Below are 23667 nucleotides of genomic sequence, written 5' to 3'. Positions count from 1 at the left end.
TGGAATGCATCTGCAAAACTTTTAAACGTCTACACAGTCAGTCACAACATTCATTTATCTGAATAAATAGCAGATTTCAAGTTGGTTGTTTTTTTTTTTTTTGCTGGCAAGAATCAGACTAGAAAGGCAACAGAGTGAAAGAACCTTTTAGCAGCTGAGCTGGGCACCACAACAGGAGAGCAAGGTTAAAAAGAAATCACTCTCTCCATCAAAGGATACTGATACAGGGGAAAAAAAAAAAAAGGAAAAAAAAAACCCAACCCACCACAAAAAACAACCAACCTGCTACCCTTATTTCTATTATTTGTTTTACAATAATATCTATAAGACCCTTTGCCAGATACAAAAGCAAACTGTGACAAGCATTCTCCCAGCAGAGATTTATAATCTAATAACAGGATACGGCATAGGTGAAGAGACTTGTCCAAGGTCACATAGTAGATACACGGCACAAATAAGGATGTCAATACTTCCTGACACTCTCTCTAGTCCCTTGCCATCTAATTCACATTGCCTCCCTACACCTTTGATGACAAACAAGCAAAGAACCTATTTAGGGTGGCAGGAGAGGAAGCGATGGATGATTCTACAGATTACTATGAGCCTATTTTGCTGATTAAATAAAAGGTTTCCATTTATCTTTAAAGGGCATAATCGCAGATACAGTCTTTATTTCCTATTACCACAAAAACAGAACAAATTATATGAACACGTTTAATTTTACATCATAAATTCAATGTCACAACAAACATACGTAAAAATGCTTTTACTTAAAGATTGATTCTTCAAAATAGCAAAATCCACAGCCATCTTCCCTTTGTGATATTTGTTGCTGCTAATTTTCAAATAGGAGATATAAAGCATTAAGAAACATAAGCTTAACTATCTTCCTTCCCTGCCTGCCTTTGTTTACCATGTAAATTGCCACCCACACACTTTCCCATATAGAGCACAGTGGGGTACTATTCACCAACACAGAGCTTCAGCAAATGCAGCTCCTGTCCCCAGCAGGAATAAGGTTATGCCTGGAGTTCACTCCTTAAGTCACATAAATTTATCTGGGGGTAACAGGAAAAAGAGGTCTGATAAGAGTCACTGAGCTAATCCGACTTACGCCTAATGGACCTGAGGGTGGAAGAATGGAGGGAGATGCAGAACAGAAAACAGAACATTCCAGAGAAAGTCATTTTACCCCCATGAATTCTTATTTTACTAAGAATCCTTAACGACACGTATAACCTACACGCTATGCATCCAAAAATGTGTTAAATCGTGAAACCGAAAAATAATTCTAAGATCAAGAACTATATAGGTTTAAACTCCTCAAAGCAACAGGAATTGTTGACAAATATTTGACGGGTCTTGTCTTTTAGAATATCATTTGCTTCCTTTCAAAAGCCTTAACAAATGCCACGCAACCTCAAAATCCATTTATGAAGTGCTGTCCTACCACCGTACAGACACTCAGTGAAGGCACACAAAATATTGCAGACTTTCTCAGATAAGCGTCAACATTCATATTTTTATGCACTCGACACCCATCTGTGTGCCTGCGAGCCAGGGGTTTATCCTACAGGGAAAGAGCTCCAGGAGCAGCTTGCTGCTCTCTGCTTCCTGCGGGAGTTGCAGGAGGGAGAGGGGGTAGGGAAACCTTCAAATTCCTCAGCTTTCCTTTGGTTAAAGTATTACCACCCTCAAGAGAATAAAAACTGTAAGACCTCTACATTGCTGTACACCACAACCTGTAGAGGAAAAAACAGAAACACACACATACCAGCTTCGCACAGGGAAAAATATTTTATTCCAAGACCTCAATGCAAGGTTACTGCAGAAGAAGACAGACACTAAAAAAACCCAACCAACCAAAACCAACCAAACAAAAAAAAAAAACCCACAAGGAAGGAACAGTGAAAAAAAGAACCAAAACGTTCTAACATCCCCATCTATGGGGATAAAAAAAATGATTTTTTTTTAGAGGTCTGCATGGGCACCATGCACAACCAGAACCTTGACTTACCATGAGAAGACAAAAAAACGCATGTAGGTACAGTCACTATGTGTGCATGTCTACTGAAGCTATGCTCCTGTGTTTACAAAAGCAAGAAAAAAACCCAACTGAATTACACCATACAAGACCTTAATCCAAAGCGTATGTCTGAGGATTTTCAGGTATCACTTCTCCACTTATCTCAGTAATAACTTTCGTAATTTTGAGTTTCCATGATGAGGGTATCCCTTGCAGGTTTCAATTAGTAGCCTTTACCATCTGAAAGTCTTTCCTTTAATCTAATTTTTTTCCTCCGGTGAAATGTTTTGCCATTAAGCAAAATGGAGGATTAGGAATAATCACAATTAATGGAGCAAATGTTTGTATAATGAAATCATGCTTGTATCAGCAGGCAAACAAGACTCAGGATAGCCTTCTCCACTCTTGGTTTTATACTGTGCAGCCTCAGACATTACAGGAAAACAATTTAGAGCGAAAGATTATCCTCTGGCTCCTGATCTGGCATAGTGTTTACTAAGGACAAACAGAAGTGATGTTATCCCTAGTGACATGTTAGGCAAGCTTAGAACTTACATTTTGTTCTGCCTCTTTCTTTCTCCTTCCCTTGAAAAGGTTTGGGGGAGTACAGATTTTTAAAAGGTCTGACTACCAAGCAATTTTGTGGCTGAGGAATTCAGAAATTAAATTTCCCATTGCCTAGGTACAATATAGTTTCAGGGAGACTGAAGTGTGCTTTCAAGTCCCTCTTCTGGAACACTTTCCTTTAATATCAATTTCCTGTTACTCTTTTCTCATAATGTTTTATCCTAAGCACCAGAATATGCATCTACAGATTAGACTATGGCCTTACTGCACAGCCAAAGTTTCATAGACAGCATACAACAGTAAGGGCCACCATCTGTCTTGGAAGTAAACAGTTACATGGGAGATACGCAGTGAGACGGCAGCTGCTGGAGATCTTCAGAGTATTCCCTCAAAACCACTCCTTCAATTATTCCCAGGTTACCAATCTGGGGGCAAAGTTATCCCCTGCGTACAATGTCTAAGCAGGAAGCTGCAGAGACTGATCAAATCCCCACAGGGGAAGAAATGAGGAAAGGTTGGTTCTCATGGAGAATTTAATGCTGTTCTTTTCATTTTCATTAAAAATCAGTCCTTGCATAATGGATGGAAAACAGCCTGTGCTGTACCACTATCTAGTAAGGGTCTTGTTTGTAGTGCCAAGATAACCATCTCTGTATGGAAGAAGCCGTCCCTGGGAGTTTGACTGGTCAAATGTTAAAATAAAGATACTAATTTTGAAGGGAAGGAAAAGTCAAGAAAAAGCTAATTCAATAATCTTGAAAAGAATTCAGTGCTGCATAGCTTGGAAAACACTGGTAGATGCCTCTACTGTAACAGGAAGACAAATGAAAACACATACCAGAAAAAGGAGCCTGCTTTCTTAGCAACTTTACTGAGAGTCCTGGAGGCCTTGTCACCCCACCAGAAGTCAGCAAGCTTCAACCCAGTTTGCTACCACTGACTTTTTAAAGCATACTCTAGCAACCTTTCTCTAAGGTCTAAAGCTCAAATTGTTTGATAGTGAATTTCTGATACTTTGAGAGGCTAGGAACATGCAATATTGTAAGGTCTGGCTGAAGGAGTATTTCCAAGAATTCAGCCAGTTTACTTTCTACCTGTGGTTTAAGCCTGTGGTTTAATTTCTACCCTCTCCCTGCGAGCGGGTGGGTACTACACAAAGTGCGTGCACTTTGCTGAATTTGACTTCTCCTGCCCAGTTAAGTGAGACCACTGAACACTGCTTTTGTATGAATACTTGAGCATACCATGTTTATTAAAAAAAAAAAAAAAAAAGGCAGGAATTCTATCAGGATAATTAGGACAAAACACTCCTTTTCCTTTCTCTTACCTCCCAGGTGTCTAAATAATTTCTTCTTACTGTATTTGCCCAGGAGCTGGAAGACATGGTGTACACTTCATGCTGAATTCTTCACATGCTCCAAAGTGCCAAATTTACGGCAATATGTGCACATGCATGCATGCAGTATGTTTGGTTGATTCTTTCAACTATTTTAAATCATTTTTCTTTGGACTCCCAAAGACACATCTAGATTTAGTTTAGTTCTGCCAGCATGTCTGTACACTGCATTCGTTGAAAGTGAGGTTAAGTGAAAGCATAAGCAAACCCTAAGATTGCTGACGTTAGTATCACCTAAGATGTACAGAAACGAGGACTGGTGATTCTGGGGATGGGTACCAGATTACACTGTGCGTTTATGGGTAAAGTCAGCTTGTTCCACAACGATAAGGTCTAGATCTGCCCTCTCCCAAACGCAGAAAATTTTCATCTGAGGCTTTGGTTTAGACCCCATGCATTCTCATTAGTAGCAAAAAGTACAACTTGCACACGAGTGTACCCACGGATGTTCAGCCAAGGAGTTAAAATGTGGACACACGGTCAAAATGAGATCTGCAATTGCTCCACATTCGGATTTACTCCATAGGACATGCTGCAGGGCAGCAATCTGCAACTGACACCATCACTAACATCCCCCATGCACAACCCCTAGGAGGCATGCCAGCATGGCAGCTGGCTTCTCCAAGTCCATTGCCTCCAGTGAAACCAACCGACGAAAGCAGGCAGACAGCTGCCATGAGCTCTTCCACCAGCAAGGAAGCCTGGATGCAGACCATCTTGTGGTCCTCACAACTAACTTGGCATACAGAGGCTTCTGTGCTAACCTTCACACACTGCAGTGCCAGTTCCAAGGACAAAAGGACTTCAGAGCGTTTCAAGAAAAACAAAGAGGGCAACGGGGTCTCTAGGGACATTAGCTGCAAAACTGACTTGTGATAAAATTACTTCTCAGCTATACACCCAACAGACTTTCTTTGGCCAACGTGTGCCACAGCCACATGAATTATATTTATGGATGAATAGTGGTTTATAGCTCAAGTCTTCTGACCTACCCACTGAGTCAAACTACTCAGTTCACACAAGTTCTTTCATAAATTCCAGTCATGTTTGGATGGTTCTTCTTGAATGGTCCAACAAAAAGATCTGTCGTTCATAAACACACACTGAAGAGGTTTCAAATCCATTTCTAATGGAAGTTTGGGGATTCCATACCTTTTCTATGTGCTATTTCCTCACTCGAGGTGTATGACTGGGCACAAAGCAAGCAGTACTGTCACTACTCTAAACTCATAGCCAGCAGAGAAAGAACAGTAACTATACTGCCTAATCTCCTTGATCCTCCCTTTCTCTCCCTCAAAAAGAGCCTCAAAACCAAAAATATGTTTCAATATACATTTCAAGGAAAACTACTTATGCTAGAATCTGTGGAACTCCCTCATTCACTGACACTGTAACAAAAAAGCCCCGCTTACTTATGTACTTGACAGTATTATGACCCTGAGCACAATTTTATCCTCTAATGTAATTGAGTATTTTTGTGTTACTCAACAGCTTTTATCCAGAGCGTATTCTCAAGCATACATACACAACATTCTATTGTTAATTACTCTGTTGGTGTGAAAGTCTGTCAGGATTCTTACCTTTTATTTTTAGCCACTTCCAAGTACTTTTTGTCCAAGTCTGAACCGGGGAGCAGGGAGCATAAATTTATATTAATCAATCAATGATGGCAGTGGTGGTGTGCTCTAGTTTTTCATTCTGACTGCAAAGCAAAATTAAAAGCTATATTTTGCAAATTTACGCATTATAGATTGTAGCAGCAGCTGGTGGACTGCTGCTGAGACAGACCGTCTTTTCCCTTCCAGTCCCCTGTGACCGAGATGGAAGAATTACAGGACAGCACTAGCAGCTGCTGCTGCTGCCCCAGAAGCAGCAAGCCAAGGTCTCTGGAAAAATAATTGGGGAGGCGGGGGAAGGGAAGAAGGGGGACAAAGAGGTTGCGGGGGGGGGAAGGCATTGCCAAGGCTGGCTGCACAAAAAACACACTGCACCTTGCACTCAAAAAGAAACAATTGAGCTGGTTTGGGCTTCCTTCAGTAGACACAAGTCTCTTAAACCATCATCAGACTTCAAAACACTAACAATTTTTGATAAGGACTTTTAGAGATTAAATAAAAAGTGAGCAAAGGCGATATTCCTCCAGTCCAGTGACTGCAGTGGGTTGCTCTTGAATCCTCTAAAAATAAAGCATAGCATAATGAGAAACACCCTTCCTTGCAGCTTTTGAAAAGCTTTTAAGACACACTCATTCTACAGAGCACTCTGCGATAGCACAAGCACAGTCTACAAGCCAATTCATGCGCTGCCTGTCTCCTATAAAACAGGGATAACCAAATCCCTTCTCACACACATGCAGTCACAAAGATAAATAATTAATGACTCCAAGACATCACGTGCAAATACTAAAATCACTCATTTTATTAGATAGATATGAAAGTAGAACTATGCCCATTTACGCTACTGACCTCACTAAATACAAAAAGCAGCCCAACAGGGCTGAAAAGCACAAATACACTGACTGACCAAACAACATCTACCCACATCTCAAAACCTAAACTTCACACCGAAGCCTTTACGCTTCCCCTCGGACCTCCTGCGTTCAGCAGCTCTGTGCCCACAGCTGAGCTCTAAGGCTCCAGTGCCCCACCCAAGGGACAGCAACCAGCCTCCCCTCCTGGGAATGAAAAGCACCCTATACAACAGTAACTTTAACAGAAGTAACCTAGGAAAGCTCATTTTCAAGACATACAATCTGCTACATGCAAACCATAAATGGGTCATGCGTGTCTTGCTGTTCCTTCTCCCAGCAGACCTAAATGCAAGGTATCAGGTGGGTCCATTCCATTTCCACAGCGGTGGCAAAGACTTCCAGATTAGCCACAAAACATATTAATCGAAGAAAACCTTCAGCTATTCTAAGGGAAAAAAACGCCGCCACCACCACAGATACAGCTTTCTACGCTCTGTACACAAAGATTTAATAGAAAGACATACATTCATAGCTTTATTCCTGTATGGGAAAATATGCTTCCGTCTAAATATGTATCTTATCTTTTAATTGCAGGACCTGTCTTCATCCAGTACGTTCAGTCATTTAAGATAAATAAATAAATCTATATTTTTTTAAAAAAGGAAAGAAAACAGCAAATTGTCTTTGAAATTATCTCATACACATAAACCAAGAAATGCTTAAGGTCAGAAGAAGGTACTGCTGGCTGAAACAGTTTTCATCGGCTTTGTTGTGTGTCAGAATCCCTTTCAAGATAAGCCCAGAACTCTGTATACAAAACCAGCACCATTATAAGCAGACACAGACTTCTCTCAGTGTTCGAATTTCACATTCATTTTGGGAAGCTAAGCCAGTGATTGCTATCTGAAGAAACAGCTCTTGATATATCATCAATTTCCTGAAGAACATATCAGTTTATTGAGCAGGGGTTTTCAGACTCTTGTAACTCATTCGATAGCATTACGCCTCACTCAATTTTTTTTTAATTTTTTTGAAAACTATAGTTAAAATATTGAGACACATGCAGAGGACACTTACTTACTCAAAATCTAACCACGGGTATCTGCTGCTAATATTATCAGGGACCCAACCTCTTAAAAAGTTTTTTTTTTAAAAAAGATTAAATAAACCCTGCTCCCTCCACATATTAGATCCTACCTTGTTTCTACGTGGCCAGAATTACAGAATGGTTGAGGTTTGTGCCTATTGCCTCTTGTCCTGTCACCGAGCTTTACTGAAGGCACCTGGCTCCATCTTCTTTGCACCCTCCCTTCAGATATTCAGATATTCAGACATCTGTGAGAGCCTCCTGAGCCTTCCCTTCTCCAGGCTGAACAGCTCCAGCTCTCTCGGCCTCTCCCCGCACGCGAGGTGCTCCAGCCTCAGTCACCTTCAGGGCCCTTCCTCGCACTCTCTCCAGGAGCTCTGTGTGCCTCCTGTGCTGCGGGCCCCGCGCTGGGCACGGCGCTCCAGGCGGCCTCACCGGCGCTGAGCAGCGCGGAAGGATGGCCTCCCGCGCCCCGCTGCCAGGGCTCTGCCCGACGCAGCCCGGGGACCGTTACTGCCTTTGCAGCTGGGGCACGCTGTGGGCTCACGTTCAGCTTGGTGGCCGCCAGGACCCCCAGGTCCCCCGGGCTGCTTTGAGCCGGGTGGCCCCTGGCACGCGCTGGTGCCTGGGGCTGTTGCTGCCCCGGTGCAGGACGTTGCACTTGCCCTTCTTGGACTTCATGATCCTCCTGCCAGCCCGTTTCTCCAGCCTAGCCAGGCCCTTGGGGGTGGCAGCACCACGCTCTGGTGTTATCAGCCACTCGTCCCAGTTTTGTGTCATCTGCAGACTTGCTGAGGGTACGGTCTGCTCCATCATCCAGCTCGCTAATGGAGGTGCTGGACAGTATTAGAGCCAGTATGGAGCCCTGGGGTACACTGCTAGTGACTGGTCTCCAACTAGACTTGGTGTCACTGCACTAGTACTCCTTCTAGCAGGCAGAACTAAGGTAGCCAAAAATAATGGCACAGAAATCAGATTACTTTTTTATTCCCACCAGGGGCTTTGCAGATCAGAGTTGAACAGTATAATAGTAAATCACAGCTGGAAACAGATGTTTCCTAGCTGGTCATGTTATATAAGAAAAAAAAATAATCCGTACATAACATCTAGTCCCAAGAGCTGTCACACTGACATTTACCTCTAGGATATGCATTTCTTACAAGTTATCCTGGTTCTTACTCAGCTTTTATTCCTAGGGCAAGGAAACCAGTAAGGTTCAGAGAAACAGGGTAAATATTTGCAGTAATACTGATACAGCCATATTTCCACACCAAAAGTTTTAGTCTGAACAACTTTTTTCTATTAGAAAAACTTGTTTTGATTTCATTTTTTTGTACAGTTTGAGTTGACATTTCTTGTATCCATGCACTGCAAAAAAAGCTCAGTCATGACTTCAAGATGATACAGCTGTGGTAAGGATTAGAGCCCACATTCAGCATTTACGCCAATTTACAGCTTTGTTAGAGAGGACACAGTTGAGGACAAGTACAAGGGTTAAATTACACAAAAGCCTTCACTATCCTCCTAGAATTCTTAACCAGTTAAGGAACTGCACAAATTTTTTTGTCCGTAATTCATGAGGAAGGATTTATAGAATGGCTTGGCTTACTGCTACAAGACAACTGAGGTACGTGGCCTCAGAAGTCCCGGCATCAACACATATGGAAAAAGAGGATCAACAGAGACCTGTAAATAGGGTATAATGACAACCCACACCCAGAGCAGCCCATTTCATCTATTGATTTTGTGTGCCTCTACACTGAAAATATAAGCTAAGGCAGGCATCTTCCTAAGCAGCAGTTCTCTCAGTGACACCTCAGACACTCAAATATTATCTGAAGTTACTCATCTCAGTGACTACACTATCACCCTCTCCTCCCTCCTTTTTGACACAAAGCTATTTTTGAACTCAACCTTCTTTCAGTCACTCCAGTAACAATGAAGCCTTTGATACTTCTAGAGGATTGGGACCATGATGGAGAAGTAGGCACCATCCACTGTTCTTTGTGCACCAGCACTTTTTGCTCTCCCTCTATTATCTCTTTATCACTCACGTTTATTTACCCACGATTAACTTGTTTTATTTATTTAACAGATTGCTATATTGGTGTGTTTCTTCCCCTCTTGGCTGGGAGACCACCACTGCACAACACAGAAACTTCAGAGAATCATCTACTTCATGAAAATTAATTCAGCAGATGTTTCTCTTTTGCAGTAAGTTAGCTTGGTATAAGTGGTTTTACACCTACTACATATAAACACATAGGGAAGTACTTAAGGTATTCTGTCCTTCTCTCCACTTCTAAAGATCGAGAAGTCTAAAATTCAAGAACATAAGTAGTTTGTTTTGAAGACAAGGTGGCCTTACCACATGCACATTTTCATAAGACACTTGAAATCACAGCCTGTGCCTGTACTTCACGTTTCATAAACATACGTACAGTTACTACACTTGAGCAATTATTTCACATTTCACGCTGAGGGCATAAGAAATGTGACACCTGGGATCACAAATTTAGCCTGAAGCTTCAGGCTGATAATGCGCTTTGTGCATGTATGTGTGCACGCACATTGCCCCCCCCCCCCCAATAAAATAAAAATCAACTGCAAGCTTGCAAAAGTAAGAAAGCAGACATACTGCAAAGTACAGCATCTCCATCAGAGAACATTACATCCATAAATACTGTAATTCTGGGAGCTTGCATTTGTATTATAAGTAGTAAACTGGTTTTGCCTGTATTTATATCTGAAGAAATAGATTTACTAGCTACAGAAGACAAAGGAAAAACCTTCCCAAAAATGCTGGATGTTGTCACAGGTACATTCTTGACCAATATTAAACTGAATCCAATCCACTAAACCGTTTGCAGAAATCCAGCTACCTTTATGCAACAAAATGAGCAAATGCGGTAGACTCCCTGGTTTCACGTATAAACCCATAATGTCATCAGGTTAAGAACCAGAGTTGTTACTGGTTACTCAGAATCTGTAATAAGGCATAATTTTAGACTAATATCTACAATCCTGCACCACACTGCAGAGGGAGGGAATAAACACTGAAATGAAACTCCACAGTAGACCCCGTTTCGAAAACGCCTTCAATTCATCATCAAGGTTCATTCCGAGCAAAGAATTTTCATCCTGTAAAGAGCTGGAAAGCGAACTCGCTATCAGTTCAACTTCAGATAAACACTGCTAATACTTACAGACCTTTGACAATGGCTATTAAGAGAAAAGTTCTATTTATGCCAGACCTATTATTGAGGTTCCCTACTGAGGAACATAATAATTTGCTGGATGATTACTTTATTGTGTAATTATTCAGAGCTTATTATATAGAAATCATCTTGTAAGATAATGTGGATTGTCCCACAGTCTTCATATCTCCCTGACCAGTCCTTAGAAGAAGCTAGAGGCACAAGGTGGTTTGACAAGTTTCTGGAGCAAAACCGTAGCTGGCAATGGTTCAAACTGATCACATCCAAAAAGTCACAGTGGACACAATGGCCAAGGACAGCGAAGCTTGTGCTCTAGCTGTTTGCCTTCAGTGAGCTGGGAAGAAAATTGTCTTTAGCTGTGTACTACCAGTGAGAGCAGCACCACTATTTCAGTTGAGAAAGGCAGATGCTGTATTATCTAAACCTTAGTGCAAAAGAAGTGTTGCAGCTCAGCATACACATTGAAAAGGCAGTACAAGTGGCACAGTAAAGTTCAGTGCCAGGCCACTGTTTGTTTCTAGTATGTATTACAGACTACAATAAACACCTGGTATACAGTATGCATTTGATAAACAACAAAGATCTCTCTTCCTGAACTTCATGGTATTGCTCACTGCTGGGCCACCGTAACAAACACAAGTCCGTTACTTAGGAAAAGGAGTCACAGAAGATTTCCAATGCTACTTTGTTTAATGATATAGCAAGAATAAAGCTCTCTCCACAAGCTCCTAGCTTGATAAGGTTCATACATACTTTCTCAAGAGCAAATCTATTACTTGTTGTGCCACATTAGAAGGAAAAATGTGATTTAAATCTATTTTTATCTACAGGCTTCTGGAGAGCTAGTATACAGATGTACATTTCTTGTACTTGCATATGTAATCAATATTTTACATTTTCTATTTTTACTTTAAAACAACAGCTCATAGGAGTAATTGCTAACTGCACAGATCCGTAAAGATCCACTCTGGAGAATTCTTCGTCTATGGACATTTTTCAGGAATGCCCACTGCCTCTAACTTGAAAATACACCCCAACAGAAATGGTAGGGCAGAACTAGCTACCTGCTGCACATTTCAAAACAAAAGGTAGTGACAACCAAAGCAAAATCAAGATCAAGAGAGTGCAGCCCTCAAAATCTAAACTGAAACTTTATCCTCTGTGAAAACAGACTATATAAAACTCACAAAAATATTAACATAGAAGTTTAGTCTTTTCCCATGTAAAAATAGTAGAAGACTGAAGAACACCCTGTCACTACTCTTGATGCAACTTAAAATATTACTCACACTGTACTTGAAGTATTGTTATACACCTGAATGCAATAGGAACAGAAGACATGCCACACTGGGTTAATCCAGTCATCCATCTAGCTCAGTATCCTGTCTGCAAGGATGACAGCTGAAGATACTATGTCAGCAGGGTACGCAAGCCCAGCCATTACCTGTAGTTTATTGCCATTATTCCCCAGCACCCATGGTCGGATGTTAGTGGGAAGAAATGCTCCCTTTGGAGTCTGTTTGTGGGCCTGCTGCCTGCAGCCATGTTTAACCTGCCCATCTGCCTCCACAACCTCCTACGGCAGCAGGTCTGCCAAGTAAGGCAATTCTCCCATTCGCATAGCCAATGCTTCTCTACAAATACAAGTCTTGCACCACTCCCTAATAAGAAATTAAGGCTATTTGTTGAAAGTAGACCTGTAAAAATAATTTCCAGTACCCTCAGCACTCCATTTGAGCACTGGTATGCAGCAGCCAAACACACCTCTTGCCCTTGAGACTTCTCTAAGAATTTGCCATCACATGGAGCACAGCAAGAAGAAAACAGGAATTGCTGTATGGGAACTTGGCCCGTATTCTAGGCTAGAGGAAAACAAACTGTTGTTGAGGTTCCACCCTCAACCGCTTTGAGCGCACAAAAGGCAAAGCCATGTGACCTGCTCACACGATGGCTGCACACCTGGTTGAAAAGTTTATGAACCCAAGCAGCCAGCACGTCACCATTGCCATTCTCCCCACTGGGACAGCACTTCAGCTTCACTTGCTTTAAGTGACACTTTTATTAATATTTTTTTAATTATTATTGCTTTTATTTTTTCCAAGTGTTTACATCACCCCAAAAGATGTAGTTAAAACTCAGCAAAGGGAAGACGTGCTGAAAATTACAGCCGATCAGCCAGCTACACTACTTCTGTGACAATTATCTGTTTCTTGCAGAAAGAATGATCCAAAGCTACTATTTACACGTTTAAACTAACCCAGCTCAGTTTGTCTCTAATGGTGTACAGAATAATCACAGGAACCATCTAGCTACCAGATCTGAATGGCAGTAAGTTCTGCTAGAGGCAGCAATAAGCTGCTGAGAATACATGCTCTTCAGAGCCTAGTCTCTCTCTAAATTCAACCAGTGCTGTCTGAATGATGAGTACATGTGAAAAGAAGTATCAAAATCGTTACGATGGGCCACACACATGAATTTAGAATTAATTTCTAAGGCACAAAGGGAAGAGGGGTGTCCATCTCCCTTGGTATACTCAATTGCAAGAGTGCCCCCGTCTCCTCAGAAGGTCACAGCATTAGGGATCTGCTCTGGAAAACATTCATCTCGCGGCTCAGCATTTTCCAACATTCTGGGCACCTGCTGGCACCTGCCACAAAAGCTAAATACTTGGGTTCATTTATTAATTGATAGATAATATCAGTTGCTCCAATTCATAAAGAACACAACCCCAACCCTCAGTACACTGTTTTCTCCACCTGCATCATCAGCCATTTGAGCCCAGCGGCTGTTGCTCCCCTTTCCTGCTGTTATGCTCTCGGCATCTGTTGACAGGGGAAGCGGGGCACAGGTGATAGAGGGGGCTGAGACAGAGAAGGAACACTGGCGAGTAAGGTGTAATTGTGGTGTGTTTTTTTTTAAACCCCTAATCTACATATTTGGAGAGGCAAAGAAAGAGAGATTATACGATTCACCCTTGACATTCTGCCAAATAACTTCAATCCTGTAAAATGTCCCCTAATGACCTGAATATAATACCATGGTGTTACAGTGTCATTTAAATACTGCAGGGTTCTTCCACTGCCAGTGCAGTCTGCAGACTTAATATGTAACATACAGGATTATACTGCCACTAAAATATTACTTAGTGCTGCTGAAATTTCAAATTAATTCTGGGAGCTAAATCATTATTCGACTCTGCCTTTGCAGAGATACATTCCCCTGGTTGTTTTAATAACAGCGATTTTAGAACTAAAAGGTTGGTACTGTCTCTTTGAAGCTTGCTCAAACAGAGAAGTGGCCTCGAAACTGACAAGCAAATTAATGCAGCGATGCATGGATGTTTGTGACCAAGAAAATAACTTGAGAAAAATGGGCTCAAATATTAAGGGAGCTCATACTGATGTGGCTGATGAATCATTTTATTATTTCACAATAAAAGGAGAGACTAGTCCAGTTTTCTCTCTATATATATACATACATGCTCATACATTTCCATCCACCACCACCTTCCTCCACAGAGAGAAGATTTCTTAACATTTGAGGGACAAATTCTGGCTGAAGTAAATAACACAGCTGTTGGTAACTGATGAAACCAAGCCATGCCAGCTGAGGATGTGGCTTCCAAGTCATTCTGAGCTCTAGTTTTCCAAACCTAAATAAACAAACTGCAGCTTTTTTACAGCTCTGGTTTTTCTTCTTCCTACAGAATTCGTGTTCCTAGTGAGTATTTTGTACCTTTAGGTAGCTACAGCACTTCAACACAAAGACAGGCAGATCCTTGATGCTTATTAAAACCAACATACAAACTAATTTGCCTACGTATAAAGTAAGGTAAAACAGATGATGGGCTAATCATAAAGGCAAATTTCTCCCCTCTGAAATTTTGCCCATTTTTAACCTTGTGCTTGGATTGGTTTCTATCTCCCAGTTAAAATACCACGCTGCTCACTTCTACAATAAAGTTTCTTAAATCTGGGAAACACTCCCAAGAAATATTGTTTAAAAAAAAAAAACAAAACCAAACCAAAAACATTAGTATATGAAGAACAAGATGGGGACAAATACAGGGGCTGAAAACACCTTGTGGTAGTCAGTCTATATTTGGCATAATCAATCCTTCTCTTTATTAAAACTGTTACCTACTTCCTCATTCATTAATATTGCCCTTGTTTACGACTGCAGGCAGGCCAAAGATTTTCCCCTCCCTCCGAATATAATTTCCTACTATTGACAGACATGTTCAAGTGCTGGATGTGTGTATGTCTACATGGCATACTGCAGGCAGAGGCGAGCCTTCCTGGCCACCATCCAAGCCAGCTGTAAATGAGCCAGCTCCAAACTGGAAGCTGTGTAAGCACAATTAGCACAGCAGTAAGCCTGATCTAACACATCCTGCCAAGAGACCGAGTTTATTAGCTCGAGCTCAACACAATGCTAACGATGGATATGGGGCTTCTGGTTTGGCTCCACACAGAACGTGGCCAGCTGAAGATGAGCAGATCAAGCCCTTGTCTGCCCACAAGATACGGTGGAGGTACATGTTCTCCCAGGGTATACCCCTCGACTGTAAGGACTATTCGCTTCCCTCTACACGAACTCCCAAAATGCTCTTGACTGCAAACCAACAGGACCGGAGGGCTGGAAGCAGACGGAGGCAACAGGAGTCTCCAAGTGAGAACTTCAGAGGTAGGATAAGAAAAAAGGCACCAGGCACCAAGGAGGAGATGGGCACCAGAAATGCCAAAGGTGCAAGGGAAGGGCAGGGCAAAGTACTGCACGACTCTACGAACTGACAAAGAGCGCTCTGCCTCTAGCTTCTCAGCTTTATCAGGTCCAGAGCAGTAATGACCGAAAAACCCCACAGTACCATATAGCAGATGTTAAACTGATTCTTTGCACAGGCAGGTGTCTGTCCCACCAGCTCATGAAGAATCCGCTCCATTTGGCGGATGCTTGAACAGTTCAGAAGAAGAATGTGCCCAGAGAAGGAAATCTGTTATCAAACTGAGACCCAAGAAAACAGAGTTCCTTTGATGCCACGGTTTCTACTAAAGAGACAGTGATCATCTGGTGGTTGGCAACAGTTTGTAAGAGAAACTTCTGGATTCAGAGAAAAGAGAGACAAAAATAAAAAGGTATTCATGAAAATCACTGGCGGGGCGGGGTGTGTGTGGAGAAAGCACATTGTAAGAAGAGCACCCGAAGAGACTGGAAAAGTCTACATTTTAAAGGATAGTAATAAAAAAAAAATTGCTAAATCATATTAAACAGGAACTGTCCTACAGAAGTTAGTGAGCTTCTGTCCACCCAGCAGGAGCGCACATGAGCAAAAAGGAATATCATTAAGTTAAAGTGCCCCGTTCAAAGGTGACAAAAGGAAACACCTTCTTATTCAACACTAATTATTTTGTTGAGTTCTCTGCCACCAGACTGTTGCTGTGACAAGCACTTAATATCTTTGAAAAGTGGTGTTCATACCAGTTTTCTTCATCCTCCCACTCTATCTGTAAAGCAGTATTTTTAGTTTTCAGTTGTTTGAACTTTCTGTTGTACGAGACAGGTATAAGCAAGTGTGAGAAGGTACCTCATGCAGGGTTGCAGGCACGCTCCTCTGCACATTCACATGCTGCAGCTTAATTAGGGTTATTTTCACTTGTGAGATTTTTAGATTACATTGTGTATATGGAGGTTTTCCATGATTTGTTAGCTCAAAATATTTTCCTTGAAAAGCCTTACTTTGCTTTCTGGTGCAGGCTATACATCCTCAACAGAGTACAACTAGTTGAAACACTTGGCCCTGCTCATCATTTCAGGCTATACACCTGCTGTCATTTCACTCAGTATTTCCCGCACTCTGGTAACACAGATCTCAGTCACACATATCTTGATGATTCAAGGCAGCATTTGAATCACTGATAGGTGCTTCAAAGGAATTTTTTTCCTCCCTTTTCCCTGTCCTTTCATAAACTTCTAAAAACATGAACAAATCAAACCGGATTAATCATACCAGGTTAAGAGATGGACTTAGCCATAGACAAAAGAAAAATGGAGAGCTGAGATTACACTTGCATTGTTCTTTTGTCTTGAGAAGGAAATAGATTTCTCTTTCTCTTTTCCCACTTGAAGGCCTGAAAAAGAAAGCCATGCTATCAGAAATATCAAGACCTAATAAAATGTGTGAAAAAACAACTGTACCTTGAATTTCCTAACTTCAATAAGATTAAATAGAGGAATTTAGTTAAATACTGTTCAATATGAAACATATTTTAAAACTTGCAACAGTATTATTATTGCAGGTTAATTTAACCTTATTTAAAATGTCAGTCATTTAAAAATACATATATGATATATAATCATCAACTGTTAACAGACTGTTCTGAAACAAGATCTCAACTTACATGCACATATCTAACATACCTAATGTATAGGTATGTTACAAATACATGTCTAAGATATACAATATACATATGCGTAAGCTATAGAAGCCAAATTACCTGGTTAGTCCCTTTCCTTACATACGCTTTTGGTGAAAAGTTACAAATTGTTGGCTTGTAATGCAACTGATCTAAAATACCCTAAAACCCCACATTTTTAATAGTTGGAAGAAAACACTGAGGAGATAAACAAGATTTAGGGGAAAAGGGAAGCATAGAGAAGTAGAATATTTGCTAGTTAGCTAGAAATACTTTTGTATTGAACAAAAATAAATATCCAATCAGCATATTATTTCTTTTGGAAAGACTTCTTTGCACAAAGGAATGCAAACTAGCATCCTTTACCAGGGCGTGAGAATCTTGTCCATATCACCATAAAATAGGTTTAATACAGGATACAGCTATCTCCCATGCAGTCACATGATAAACAGAATACTTGAATACTGATTCTATTTGGTCTCCCTTCAAAGCAATACTTTTAAAAAAAATAAATAAAATAAAAAAATCAGAAGCCGTCTGCCAAAGGAAGTACCTCAGACTAAAAGGCCTGTCTATACTCTGTATATGCACATTGCTTTTTTTTTAGACAAAATAAAACCAGGATAAACTGCCATGTGTCTGCAGAAGGTTCTTCTATTTTTAACCAATACTGTCCTGCCAGTATCAATTCATCCAGATAGAGAATCCTTCATTAAAAATATAAGTTTTTTCGGTTGCTTTTCACTATGCTAAAGTGACATCTTTCCCAACCACTGTCAAAGGCAATTAAGAACACGAAGCTTTTGAGAACAAGTTTCAACCATGATTCCTGTTGGCCTACCTAAACAAAGTTTCCTTGTAAAGGCTTGGGAAGTCTTAGATAGCAAGGGGATAAGCCAAATACCATGAAAAGCATTATTCAGATACACATATTATCACTGCAAAATTATAAAATATCCTTGCACATTCTCATAAAGGCACAGAAGCTACAAACCAGCCAGACATACTATGGAACTAGATAAAACACTGGAACATCTCCAGAAAAAAGGAAGCTCTTGTGCACTATTTCCTCTATCTACAGGGGTGGATTTGGGTCCCTTTTTCACCCAAAACTTAAGGCACTACTGCATTTTGCTGAAAAGCACAGTACTAAAGACAACTCACTTAAGAAGTTACCAACATCTTACTCAGTTACACTGTACAAGATTTTTCAGGTCTTTCTCCACATTTGTACGTGTTCACTTGGGTGCAAAAAAAACCCCCAACCCATATAAAAAGCAGACAATGCTCAACACAGTGTGCCTTTGAATCATGGCTTACTTTTACAGAAGATCAAAGATGTATTTAAGCTGATCGTTGGAACTATGTTTTTCCTCACATATAACAGTCCAATAGCTTCAGGACTACTTCTTGGCTCCGTACCATTCCCTCCCAGTCAATTGCTTTAGCTACCAACCGGTAGGTACCACCATTCTAGACTAGATCAACCTGGAAGACTTTGACCAATTATCACAGTATGCTTTTTATGTCACAGGATCCAAGAGTTTTATACTGATAACCACCAAGGTAAGCAGGGGGAAAAAGGACTCTCCACTCCCCAGTCCCTGCCCCAATACTGACATGACAAGGGGCAGAGCGCCCAGAAAACAGTGGGAACATCACCAGTTCAGCTGGCTACCTTCAGACTCAAAGCATGTCTCAACTCAGCTTTACAGAATTGAAACTACAGGAATGCAAACAGAAGAACTGGCTCAAACATCAGTGGCCTAGACAGCAACTGCTGTATCCCATCTGCCTACCCCTACAGCGTGGGAGCACTTCCAAAATTATCACTACAACTACCTCAACTAGTTCTTCCCATCATCTTTAGTTCCTATTTTCTCACATCTATTTCTGTCAACAAAGCTGGTTTGGGGAGGGACAATTTCCCTTCCTTAAACCTCCAGCCTTTCTCCTTGTTGTGTCTTTGCCTTATTCTTCCTACCCTAAGGCCTTCCCAGCCATTCAACTCATGATATTGCTCCTCTTCCTTCTTTCCCTTATTCTGTTGTCCAACTTTGTGTTTCTGTGTCCACACAGGTGTGCGGGGGTACCCACACAATGAGTCAGACAATGTGGCACCTGCGGCAGTCAGACACTACATATTTTATTGAAAGAAAACATGTCTTACTTTCTTAAAGTAAATGATACTACAGTTCCACAACGGGAGAATCTAACTAAATAATTAGTCACACTTAAAGATGGGCTTCAAAAAGTTTGGTAGGGGAGATAGGGAAGGAGCGAAGAAGCCCCGTCAATGTGCAGAACCCAAACCCTTGCTCAATTCCAGATCTACCAAGGCTCCTCCTTGGCATGCCAAGTCAGGGCCTGAATTAGGCTGGGGGGGGTGCGGGGTGTGGAATAAATCAGCTGTGTGTACTTTAAAGGAAAGCTCGAAGACAAACTATGCTGCCTTTTTGTAATTTCTGATGTAATTAACAACTTGACTCAGCAACAAGCCATCTTTATATAGTTACAAACCTTTCACCAGCCACGCCCTGAGTAGCCTCCGGAACACGCAGCCACAGTGCCAGGGTGATTTTTTGCAGCAGCGAAGCTGTAACAAGCAGTTCCTACCTCTGGCCGCTTTTTACCAGCTCCCCTTGCACTGCCCTCTTCCCACCCCTCCTGGTAGCAGGAGGACAGCTTCCTGGTACTCTGTATGTAGCAAATGGAGTTGGCTAAGCTAAAAATAGACCATTCATCCTCCCCCCTCCCTCCTCATTTTTGCCAGGTTATTTTTAAAACGGATCAGTTCTCTGCCCTTCTTCAACAGGCAGCTTAGCTCTGCTGGAAGGGGAAAGGAGAAGATGCATCTCTACCAGAGCAGGGGTGTAGGAGGGCCTTGCAATGTCTCCTTCAGCCCACCTTGCCACCAAGACATAACATATCCGCAACATTACACACTAACACAGAGATCCTCACAATCTCCATCTGAGCTGGTGTTTGCAAAGTCTCAAAAGGAGCATGTGCTACTCCTACAGTTAGAAAGAAGAGGTTTGCATAATCTTAACCCTCATATCCCAGGAGCCAGAACTAATTCCATGCTTTTCTGATTTGACTTGAGGATTCTACACTGCCGCAGCAGGACTTGGGAGATGGCTCTTCACTGTAACCTTGTCTGAGTGCTCATCTGTGTTTGTATTACTCTAGCTTGCAAGATGACGGCTATCAAGCCAGATTACAGAATGCCACTCACAGTGACACATGCCAAAAGTAAAACATTAAGAGCATCTAAACAGCAGAGTTAGGCTCAGCATGTAGGTTGCCAGGTATTATGTTAAGTAAGAAATAATTCTAGACAAGTTCAGCAATTAAAAAAGTGCCAAATATCTTTAAATTTTTTTTTACTTCAAAAACAGATGAACTCTGAAAATTCATGGGATTGATCAGGTAAGAACTCTTCTGAACTCCTAAAAAACCCAAACAACCCACAACTAAAATATCATGAATTCAGACAGGCAACCCCCACCCAGCCCCACCCCCCAAAAAAAAAAAAAGGCAAGAAAAAAAAAAAAGGCAGGGGGGTGGGGAGAATATAGTCATTAAAAAAAAACCCAAAAAATCCTCCTAACCCCTCTGTTCTTTCTGTGTGTTTATGAAGCCTCCGGAAATACCATGGCAAACATTCCAGCTCTACAGCAGCGAGGCCACGTGACCTGAAGGCACAGTAAGGAACTTCATTCCCAAGTTTCTTCACGGAACAGAAAAGTGATTTTTATTTTATTTTTCTAAACCAGGATCCAAGTCTAAGGAATTTTCCTGGAAATTTTCAGGAACACAATTTTGAAACAGGGTGGGTTTGGTGTGGTGTTTACGTTTTTTGTTTTGGGTTTTTTTTGTTTGTTTGTTTTAATTATTTGCTGCATTTCTATATGCCTGCACATGTTATCTTTACAATTAAAGAGCAAAGTCTTAGACCTATACTCAGAGGGCATAAAAATACAGTATATGCTTTAAGGCATCACTAAAAACTATTTGCAGTGTCCTCTATATCCCCTATTAGAGTTACAACCAGTACTAGTTATATTTCCTAATATAGCCAAGATCTTCTCCTGGCAAAAATTATGAGAGCTAAAACCTCTCCTTCTAGTTTCGCAGTAGGACTTCAGTTAGAACTATTAATGAAAGGATTTATGCACATCAGCTTTGCTAAACATTATGAAAAAGTACTCAAAATGTGAACTTGAAAAACAACCTTCCATTTTTACAAACTATCATGTGTAAGTACTTGGAAGTAATTGTTTAAAATGTAGGAGGTATGGATGAATCATAATGTAATATTTGAGTATCAGTTGAAATCTGTGTTTTGCCTTAAAACAAAACAGAAGAAAGCATCACCATACAAAAAGGAAAACAGTCCTGCAGTACAAAAGCACAGTAAACGGCAGGCACACACCACTAACTTGCTTTTATAGCCATGTCAGAAATGCTTCTAATTATCAGAGGTAAAAGAGGGATGGCATTTCTGCTGGAAGCAAGTTTTACACTTTAGTCTCTCCTCTTTCCTCTCTTTCAGCCTATAAATATTAGTCTTACACATTTTTCTCCCATACAGTTCTTGAAAAGGTTGAGTTTTTCAAGGCTGAGAGCAGACAGAAATGTTCATCAAGAAATGCCTTCAGGTCAACTGTCTGTAGCTCATCAAAGTGCAGCACTGAAAATATGGATGAGGGGGAGGAGGATTATACGAGCATGGTAAAGCAGATTAAAAAAAATAAAAGTCTACGTTCTGATGATCATTACCTTTTTTCCTTTTGGAAATGGGTTCAGCTGTCATCCATGCACCCTCGGTGGTGACGGGCACAAGGGTACTGACTGACTCCCCCCACTAATTTCAGCTCCATTCAAAGCAACTACAAATACATGAGTGTCTGTAATGGTATTCCCCAATATAAGGAAATGCCAGAGGGATATGACAAGGAGTTGAAGTGTAGATGACCCACATAACAGTGTAAGGAAAGGCAGCTGGTCCACAAGAAAACTAAGATGTAGACCAAATTCTTGAGAAGCTCTAAACTACACTGGAAATAAGGCCAAGATGAGATTACCTATTGCTTTATAAAATACTTAAAACATAAAAAAAAACAAACACAAAAACCCAAAACAAAGCAAAAGCAGCAACAGAGCAAGTCTGCAAAGATTGCAGGGGGTTGGGGGGCAACAGAAAGCCCCAAGTGCCCACTGTTTTTTTTTAATTCTGTACAACTGCTGAACCAGAGCTGTTGAATGAATCATTGAAACTGCTGTTCATTTCTACTCAGGGATTTCATAGAACAGTTTGGGTTGAAGGGACCTTAAAGACCATTTAGTTCCGACCCCCCTGCCACGGGCCGGGACACCTTCCACTAGCCCAGGTTGCCCAAAGCCCCGTCCAGCCTGGCCTTGAGCACTGCCAGGGATGGGGCACCCCCAGCTGCTCTGGGCAGCCTGGGCCAGCGCCTCATGGGGAACAATTTCTGCCTTATCTCTCATCTCAGTCTGCCCTCTTTCAGTTTAGAGCCGTTCCCCCTTGTCCCATCGCTACCTGCCCTTGTAAAAAGTCCCCCTCCAGCTTTCTGGTAGCCCCCCACCAGGTACGGGAAGGCTGCTCTGAGGTCTCTCCAGAGCCTTCTCTTCTCAGGGCTGAACCGCCCCAACTCTCTCAGCCTGCCTTCACAGGAGAGGGGCTCCAGCCCCCAGGTCATCTTGGTGTCCCTCCTCTGGGCTCGCTCCAACAGTTTCATGTCCTTTTTAAGTTGGGGGCCCCAGAGCTGGACACAGTGCTGGGGGCAGGGGGAAGGATCTCACAAGAGCGGAGTAGAGGGGGAGAATCACCTTCTTTCTATTTCATTTATTATAAATGCATATTTACTGGCAGCTAGTAGAACACATTATTGCTCTGTTTTATAGCTCAAATGGCTCATGCAAAGAGTAATTTGTTTGTATTCTGTATCAGGATCAATATTGTACCAGGGATAGCCTGAGGAATGTTTATGCTGAGGGCTTTGCTTGCAGTGTTTTGTTGTTGCAATCAATTGACCAAACAGGACTGCTTCTTAAAACAACAAATAAACTTTGATAGTGACCAGATCAACCGTTAAAGCATAAAACATGATGCAGTGTCTGGAAAAAGACTGAAGGTCCACAAGTGTTTTTACCACCTGATCGTGCATAAAGCTCTCCTACCTGAATGTTTCCCACCGGCCTTTCTTCCTCTCAGTAGCTGGGGACTGTTTCCTCTATGCCCTCACATAACAAGATCCATTTTCCTGCAATAAAAACACAGACACATGACACTTCCATCCTCCTGCATAGCACGGCAGCATTTGAAGAAGCTCACTGAATAGACCTGAAATGAATGAGGAGCATTTAGGAGTCCCAGGGCCAAGCCTGGAGGACCAGATCTGAGGTTGGGTGGGGGTTCCAGCCCAGCTCTTTGAGACCCCAAGCTTTTGAGACTCACTCCAGC

At 41.6% G+C, this 23667-nt stretch overlaps 1 protein-coding gene across 7 annotated transcripts in view; it reads right to left on the bottom strand.

The window, feature by feature from the left end:
• The window catches only part of ZMIZ1 (zinc finger MIZ-type containing 1), a 359397-nt gene that overhangs the window by 211226 nt on the left and 124504 nt on the right, over window positions 1-23667 (bottom strand). For all 7 annotated transcript variants that reach the window (XM_080400881.1, XM_080400877.1, XM_080400885.1 and 4 more), the window contains one exon: window positions 23385-23467. The gene's annotated coding sequence lies outside the window, so the exon portion shown is untranslated. The remainder of the gene's footprint in view (window positions 1-23384; window positions 23468-23667) is intronic.

The sequence above is a fragment of the Falco punctatus genome (assembly GCF_963210335.1).
Source record: "Falco punctatus genome assembly, chromosome: 9".
NCBI classification, from domain to species: Eukaryota; Metazoa; Chordata; class Aves; order Falconiformes; family Falconidae; genus Falco; species Falco punctatus.
The sequence above is the reverse complement of the archived record's forward strand: the minus strand, read 5'-3'. Positions and strand labels throughout refer to the sequence as shown.